The sequence below is a fragment of the Bubalus kerabau genome, chromosome 22 (genome assembly GCF_029407905.1).
Source record: "Bubalus kerabau isolate K-KA32 ecotype Philippines breed swamp buffalo chromosome 22, PCC_UOA_SB_1v2, whole genome shotgun sequence".
Classification (NCBI taxonomy): domain Eukaryota; kingdom Metazoa; phylum Chordata; class Mammalia; order Artiodactyla; family Bovidae; genus Bubalus; species Bubalus kerabau.
Window position 1 is genome coordinate 24,522,145 of NC_073645.1, and position 8,878 is coordinate 24,531,022.

At 49.7% G+C, this 8,878-nt stretch overlaps 1 long non-coding RNA gene across 1 annotated transcript; it reads right to left on the bottom strand.

The window, feature by feature from the left end:
* Positions 1–1,016: 1,016 nt before the first annotated feature.
* On the bottom strand, positions 1,017–3,009 carry LOC129636836 (uncharacterized). The gene is made up of 2 exons (XR_008707150.1): positions 2,935–3,009; positions 1,017–1,195 (listed from the first exon to the last, which is right to left on the bottom strand). It is a non-coding gene; the product is annotated as an uncharacterized LOC129636836 (long non-coding RNA).
* Between the last annotated feature and the right edge of the window lie 5,869 nt (positions 3,010–8,878).

Here is an 8,878-nt window from a genome sequence, read left to right on the forward strand (position 1 = left end):
CACCCCTCACCAGTGGACTGTTGGGTTGCTTCTAATTTTTCATTGTTATAAACAATGCTCAGTAAATTCTCTGGTATATGGTTCTGTGGGCAGACGTGACTATTTCGTTAGGATAATGAGTATCTAGAAATAAAGTTGCTAAGACAAAGATGGCCATTGTTGATTTTAATAGAAACTGCCACAGTGCCCTCTAAGAAGACTGGATCTGTTTACAGTGCTTCCAGTTACCGATGAGACCACCCGGTTATGGATGCTTTCTCCAATGCTGGATACCATCAGTTTTCTGAAGTTTTGCTAATCTATTGCATTAAGCAAAAATGAATCTGGTGTTTGTTTTAATTTGTGTTTCTATAATTAGAATTGTGCATCTGTAATGTTGAGCATGTTTTCCTAAATTTATTGGACATTTTGTATTTCTGTTTCTATAAATTGCCTGTTCCTATACTTTGCCCATCTTTCTAGAACATTTTTTTTGGCGGCACCATGCTGCTTGCTTCGGTTCCCTGATCAGGGATCGAACTCAGGCCATGACAGCGAAAGCACCAAATCCTAACCATTACACCACCTAGGAATTCCCACCTAATGTGCTTTTAAAAATCTCTTTCTTAGTGTGTTAGCATTCTTTATTCTGTATGTTAACATCTGTTATGCTTCGGTTGCCTGTCTTTCTATGCAATTTCTGACCTTTTCCCACATAGCAGTTTAAAATTTAGTTGTAGTATATTTGTCAGTGTTCTTCTTTATGGCTTTTATAGCTTGTGTCTTAAACAGCCTTCTTTAATCCAAAATTATTTAATTTTAGCGTGTCTTCTAGCATTTTTAGGGCCTAACATTTATTTCCTCTGGAGTCTACTTTGTGAGTGGTGCAAGATAGAAAGAAATATGTAAAGTTTGGAGACCTCCTCCATCATCACTGGGGTCCCTGGACTAGGAATCTGATTTGCCAAAATCAGGGCTTGCCCGGTAGTGTTTTCACAATTGGAAGTGAGAGACTGTAAGCAATGGCAGGTATCTGGTGTGGGGAAGGAGGTGTGGTGGTGGAGATGGGTGGGACGTGAAGGGTCCCCTCACAGGACTCAGCTGAATGAAGAGAAGTAGGGGCTGCAGGCCTCGGTTCTCACTCCCTGCTCCTCAGTTTGAACGTGGCTCCAGGCAAGAACTGCAGCTGATCTCCTCATGGTCTTTACAGGTGCATCTGCAGTACAGCATGTGTCAGACCACATGAATGGTCTATTTCCTTAGCGCTGCCCCCACTAAAAGTCAGCTCCTGGAGCAGGCTCTTCATTTTTATCTCCCTTGCACCAGACACAGAACTGTCATCCTTGGATGAACGCACATGTACGTTCTCATGGGCACAGGTGCCCGAGGGGGCATGTCCCAGGGTGAGCACACGGCCCCCTACATGCATGGATGCATATTGAGGGTGTGCGATCTGCAGTGTGTGTCTCTACGACTGTGAGTGCCGGCCGGTCTACCTGTGTCTGGGGCAGGAACCCTTGGGGCCTCCTTTCCCTCCTCAACTGGTTCTCCATCTCCACTTCTCTGGTCAAAGAGCTTTTTCTCCTCGAAGGTGGGAGGGTTTATTAACGGGGACAGCACTGGAGACATGTCACGTCTTCTAGTTTCTTCTGGGAAAGCGTTGCTCTTCCCCCTTCCTTATCCCATCTTTTTCGCTCTCCTTCTCCCTCCTCCTCCTAGTTCACATCTCTCCCCCTCCCCACTCCGGGAGGAAGCTCATCTGAGCTCAGCCTTTGCTGACACGGCCATTTGGACCCATTAGCTGCCTCCTAATGAGTGGCTGCCTTCTTGGCCCTTCCCCCACCCCAACTGGGAGGGAGGGATCAATTAGCCTCACACACACACACACACACACACACACACACACACCCTTACACATAAGTCCGTGCCCCTGTGTACACATGTGCACATCACATATACATTCATAAAAACACTCATAACAAACATACATGCTTCCTTTCTCCTTGACCAATGATGTCTTTTTAGGGGCCCCTGCCTTCCACAGTATTCCCCCTGGAGAGAGATCCTGCTCAATTCCACAAGCAGAACCCCCACTGCCAACTTCACTCACCCCAGCTCATTCCCAGATTCCCATGATTCTAAATTTAGTCCAAATCATATTTTACTGATGGGCAAACTGAGGCTCAGGGTGGGAAACTGACTAGCCCAGAGTCAAGCCAAGCTGGAAAGAGACTTGTGTCCTTGGATTTCAGGTCCAGCACTGGTGCTATCAACAGGTAGAAATGGGGTGTCCCACAAACACCCATCCTGTACTCAACAGAGCTGTGCGCTTTCAAAAACAGTCCATGTTCAGGTGTGTGGTCATGATCCTGGGAGTGACGGGGATCTGGGGGGGCCCTGCCATGTGCAGAGGAGGGAGAGGGTGAGCTCTTGAGGAGCCGCCTTGTCCCATGGCGTCAGCGTGGCCCAGAGATGATTGAGCAATGGGTAAAGCCTCAGTGCCTCCCCTGTGGCCCTCGAAAACCTCGCCTTGGCTTTCTATCCCTCCCCTGAGAACAGACCTCAGGCATTCCCGATGGACACTCCCTCTTGTTCACATAGGAAGGGGGCAACTCGCTGAGAATTCTATCCCAAAGAGTCTCCCCTGTGGACTGGGGAAGGGTGGTCTCATCCCGGCCCTGGCCCATTCTCCAGATTATGTATAACGACAGGAAATGTGGGTACTGGGTGGTAATTCCAAGGCACAAAGGACCATCAGGGACAGCCTGGGCCACCTGTGTCAGAACAGACACTTGGGAGTCTTGAAAGCCTCAGCAGTTGGGTTGCAGCCAAACCCTGGCAACTCACACCTGCCCAGGTCCCACCCTTGCAGGCTCTGTAGGGAGAGAAGTTGAGGACAGGTCGAGGGGGAGGTCCTACTGAAAGCTGACCCAGGAGCAGTCACAAAAAGCTTACCCAGAGGGCAGGGTGCTTCCAGAGCCTCTTGCACCCAGGAGCTAGGAATAGTCCTTGCCGTGTCCATGGTCAGCCTCTCCTGGAGGCAGAGCGGAGGGTTGAAGTTTATATCTAAAGACTGACATTATATCTAACATCCCTCTTCTTCCTGGGAGCCCTGGACTCACCCCGCTCCCTGATCTGTGTCCCTGCCTTCGAGGCACCGTCTGATAAGGCCTGTCTCCTACAGCATTCCCTAATCCTCAAGGCTTTGGGGAGCCTAATGTGGACTCAAGAGGGGTACCCTGGGATGCGTCCCTCTGGTGATGTGGACCCTGCAGGGATGTCAGTCAGGTTCCCAGGCCTGCTCCCTACCCTCCTTTTAGCAGGGATTGGCCCAGCTACTTGTCCCCCAGATTGAGTTGCTGGAGGGAATGAACTTCTCCAGACGAGCTCCCCACCCTGCCCTAGAGTGCAGAGCAGCAGGGGCCAGACCTGTTTATGGGGGCGATGGAGCCTTTCACCTAGGCTGGGCCATCACAGTGAAAGAGGGTGCAATGGGCCTGGGGAGCAGAGGGAATGAGAACACAGGTTTCAGGCCAGGTAGGTGGATTCGTAACAAAACTTGCTAGACGCCATAGCTGAGCAACCTTGGAGAGCTGCCCCACCTTTAAGAAATTTTCATCTGTAAAAGAGGAGAAGCAAAGCTTCTTCCCAAGGGTTAGATCCACATATAATCTCCAATACTATTTGCTTCTGTGTGCATTGACAATTTCTGGGATAATATACAAAGAAACTGTTAACAGTGGTTACCTCTGCAAGTGGGAATATCAGGAGGAAGAAGGTGGCCTTTTACTTTTCACTTTATTCTCATTTGTACTGCTATTCTCATTTTACTGCTAAAATTAATTTAGTAAAATCATATTTTACCTTTATTTAAAGAGAGAAAGGAAAGAGAAGATGAACCACTTCCAGCGAATAGTTGAACCTCAGTTGAGTCAGTAAATGGCAGCTTTAATTGCTATTTACGGGAAAACAATCCCTCCTTTGGTAGGTATTGTGTCCAGGCGTGAAAGTGATTTGTAAATGAATCACTGTATGAATATTAGGTATGATTAACATCTGGGTAATGATGTATTTCTATGCTGTGTATATAAGATGGCTTGTCCTAAGTATGAGTAGGTATGTGTATCTTTAAGGGTAATTATGCAAATGTTGTGGCAGTTAAGAGTACAGTTTGTGTTGCTTGGGTTTGAACCCACTATTTACTGGAGATATGATCTTGACCAAGTCTTCCCATCTCTAAAATGGGGATAATGAATGTACCTTTGCCATAGGATTGCTGTGAAGTGAAAAGAGCTAGTAAAAGTGAAAGTGAAAGTTGCTCAGTCATGTCCAACCTTTTGGGACCCCATGGACTATACAGTCCATGGAATTCTCCAGGCCAGAATACTGGAGTGGGTAGCTTTTCCCTTCTCCAGGGGATCTTCCTGATCCAGGTATAGAACCCAGGTCTCCTGCATTGCAGGAGGATTCTTTACCAACTGAGCTATCGGGGAGCCCAAAAAGAGCTAAGTTGTATAAAACTCTTAGAACAGTTCCTGGCACATAATGAGCATTCAACAAATTGTTCTTTATTCTGTGCATCTGTGTATACATGTTAATGTTTCTCCTCCCCTCAAAGGGAGGAACACTGTCTTATCCTGTCTTCCAGCGAGGAGGGGGAGATGACTGGGTGGGTCTGTCCACCCTTTGTAGATTCCTACTGACCTAAGGTGCTTCAGGAAATTGAGGTCACTATTCCAAGAGTCCAGAGCCAGGCCCCCATCCTCAAAGGGAGCCCTGGGAAGGGGTGTGGTGACTCACAACTGTCTCTCATCCCTTCCATGCTTCCAGGACTCCAGGACACTCCCGGGTGTGGCAAGTCCCAGTGGCCCCTCTGGGTCACTTAGATAGAATGTCAGCTGAGCCCGCAGGGTAGACTGAGCCACTGAGGGTGGGGTTGGGAAAAAGGAGGTTACTATCAGAGTCCTGACTGGCAGGAGAGACCTGGGCAGTGGGGGAGGGGGCGCTATAGCTAAGTTCTGAGAGAAGCATCAGGACAGCTCTGAAAGCAGCAAGCCTAATCTCCCCACCCCTTCTGAAGGAGTCAGCCCGCCCTCCACCTACCCTACTCCCAGCTCTCACTGTCTCTCCTGGTTCTGTGTGATGGCTGTTCCCCTGGAGAGGGGTGCAGGAGGCACCTCTGGGAGATGCTGGGCCGCCAGGCGGGTTGAGCAGGTTTGGGAGAGGGTGGGAGGGGCACTGATTCAGGGAGGGATGGGGGCAGGGTTGGGGGGGGGCCTGGGATGGAGCTGACAGAGCCAGGTTCCTTAGAGCGCCAGGGCAGGCGCCAGCCTGCGGAAGGGAGTGAATGAGTCTGCCTGGAGGAGGATGGGAGGACTGAGCCAAGCTGACCCTCCTGCCTCAGAGGCACAGCCCCCTTCCCAGGGTAGACCCTAGGTCTTGGAGACCTGCATAAATCTGAGGGTCTGAACCCCCAAGTGGGATGTGTGGCAGGCCAGTGTTGTGGGACTCACAAGGCAAAGTAATTTGAAAGGAAATGTGCTTACTCTGTCCCCCGTTTGGAGCACAAGCACTCTTGTGCCCCTTGGAATCACAGGGGCTCACGTGCGTGTCCTAACATACAGCCACAAGCACACTCATGGCCACACACATCACCCACGGGCACGTGCACACAATCACGTACACACATAATCACAGGGACGGTGCGGGAGCCCGGAATGCTTTCTTTCACTTTAAGAAATCAGATCCCAGGAGCTTAAATAGTACGGCCAAGGTCTGTCTTTGGGGGTTTCCAAAGAGAGACCCTCTTGAGATTTTTTTCTTCTAAAAACCCACACTGAACACACGCCCTGCAGTACCCGCTCCCTCCCATGTGCATTCTGTCCCTCTTAAGAGTGACTGGACTTCTAACACTGTCACATCAGTGTATACATCTGAGGTCTGGCCCAGTGCAGAATTTCGGTGTGAGGGCTCCTGGAGGGTGGACCCAAATCTCCCCTCATCTGAGCTCTACCCCCAGGACACTGTCTCGGATGGGGCTGCTGAGTTTTAAGGAGAGGCCAAGGAAGGTGAGATGGAAGTAGGGAGGAGGGCCATGAAGCTGAGGAGGACCCCAGACTCAGCGACCCTGATACATGCTCCTCTTAAACACCCAGACACCCCCACCTTCAGGGGGTGTGAGGAGGGGAAGGAAGAGAATGCGGAACAAGTGGCCAGAAGGGATGACGGGGGCACGTGTGGGGCATGTGGGTGGAGATTTACCCCCACGTTCATTTTTGGGGGTAAATGTTTTATTGAATTACAACATATATTCAGACAATATCTAAATTATGTGCCTTATGGTTTATTATTATATATGTGACTAGAACTCAGTGAGTTTCCACAAGGTAGACACCCCCATGTAGACAGTATCCTGATCAAAATGAAGAATATTCTCAGTATCCCAGGGACTCCCTCATGCCCCCTTTCCAGGCACAATACCCTAGTCTGACTTCTCATACGATGGGTTAGTTTTGTCTATTTCTATCCTTCATATAAGGGCTTCCCATGTGGCGCTAGTAGTAAAGAACCTGCCTGCCAATGCAGGAGACAAAAGAGATGTGGGTTCGATATCTGGGTTGGGAAGATCCCCTGGAGAAGGGCATGGCAATCCTCTCCAGTATTCTTGCCTGGAGAATCCCATGGACAGAGAAGCCTGGTGGGCCACAGCCCATAGGGTCACAAAGAGTCGGACACAACTGAAGTGATTTAGCATGCACGCACATATCCTTCATACACATGGCATCGTAGAGCACATTAACTTCTGTGCCTGTCTTTGCTTTAACATTACAGTTCTGAGACCTTTCTAGGTTGTGCTGACACGGCCTTAAACACTATATACCTGGAGATGCACACAAACTTATATGTGTGCTCACACACAGGCAGGCAGGCGCATGTGTACATGGTTCTGCCACAAGCATGCACACAAACTCACACATAAGCACATGCACACACACCCAACTTCTCATGCACATGTGCACATTCTCTTACACTCACATATGTGACCATCATGCACACATATAAATACTCACACCCAGATACTCATGCTTATACACACTCACAGGGGTTCTCACACACACAAACATGTTTTCAAGACAGATGTGTTATACTTACCTTGGTTTTCCCACACAAATGCACCCTCACACCATGCACCCCCAGGCTCACGCATGACACCCGTTTCTCACAACCCCGTGCCACTTTCACAGGCTGAGGCCAACCCCCAGCCTCTCTGGTTCAGGCTCTAAACAGACAGAGGAATGTGATCAAATCGACAGCTGAGAACTGTCCTGAGAGCAAAGCTGTACTTTGTTGAGAAATCTGAGCCCTTATTGGAGGGATACAAATGTCTGTGTGTCTGGAGACTGCAGGGAGAAGGGAGGTAGTGGGGTGGTCTCCCAGGGCGCCTGTGGCCACTGGGCTGTTTCCATTATAAAAAATGATGAAAGGGCTGGAGCAGTGAGAGCATGGCTGTGAGTAAATAAAGCTGCCACCTTTGACCCTTGGAGGCCAGGGCTCATCCCAGAACGAATGCTCATTAGTTGGGGAGGGGGTGCTCAGGCCCAGCCCAAGTTCTCCAGCACCCCAGGCTCAAGGCCAGACTCCCAAGGGGGAGGGGGAGGGGACCTGAGCCCCTGTATGATGCTAGGGGACATGTCAGGGAGCAGGGGGAGGAGAAAGGAGTAGAGGATGTGAGGTGGAGGCTGGGGACATTCGTGGGGGAGTGGTGGGGACAGGGAGGAGGCTCTGACTTCTCTCTCTCTCTCTCTACCTCTCCAGATCTCTACTGCTCCTGAGCTCTGAAATAAGCATATGTCCCCCTTCTCGTGTTTAAGGCTTGCTTTGCTTGTTTTTCTAATCATCAGGAACTACAGGCAAACAGGAGTTAGCAAAAATAACAAACACAGGCGAACTACAAAGTCACCAGGAATTCCAGAAAGGTTGAGAAGTGGTTGTTTCCGGCTTTGACAGAAATGAGAGTGTTTCTGGGCCTGCCCGCTGTGAACTCCCCCGCAGGAGGTCTGTCCAGCTCAGTCACTGGTTTGGAGAAAACGTTGTTTGGGTCAGTGGCGTTGAAATGGTCGTCAGTGGTGGTCACCCCAGCTGCTGTCCTTATATGTGTTTGTCTGCACAGAGTAGAGTTGGCTGCATGGATAAATAAGTGAAGGGATGAATGAAAGGAGGTTTCATTCCGTGGGTCTGGCTTCAAAAGTCTTTCAACACGTTTGTGGGATTAGCCTCACTATGGAGTTAGGAAGGACCCTCAGCCGTTTTCAGGCTTCCTCCTTCTCTTCTTTCTGCAGCTGACCCTCTGGATGCCCCTCCTCAGGGCTGACATTCACTTTATTCTATAATCACATTGGTTCCTAGAGGGTCCCCTGGTCTGGTTCCCAGGAGAAGAAAGTGCTTTGCAATCTGGTTCTCAAAGAGCCCTGCCCTTCATGTCTCTCCATCCTGAATGGACCCGGTAGTCACTCTCTTTGCCCCTCCTGGAGGACACTAAGTAGGTCCTAGGAAGTCCTGCCTTGGCTAATTATAATAAAGGTAATAATGACAATGCTGTATAGCAATAAACACGGAAGTGTTCATCAAAAGATAAGGGTACTCCCAGGTTTATGTGCGAGGAGTGTACAGCGAAACAGACCATTGTACCTCTACCCTTGCCACCCATCTATGCCTGATTTAGCAAGAGGGAAGACAGTACAAGAAAAGCATCTCCATTTTCCTGTAAGCTTGAAGACTTGTGGCTGGAATTGAACAGGAGGGAGGGATTGTTGAAGGACACAAGCATACTCCAAGCGGGACAGAGCTTGCTGGGGTCGGGGGGAGTGCCCAGTTCTTGGCTGGGAGAGCTGCCTCTGGC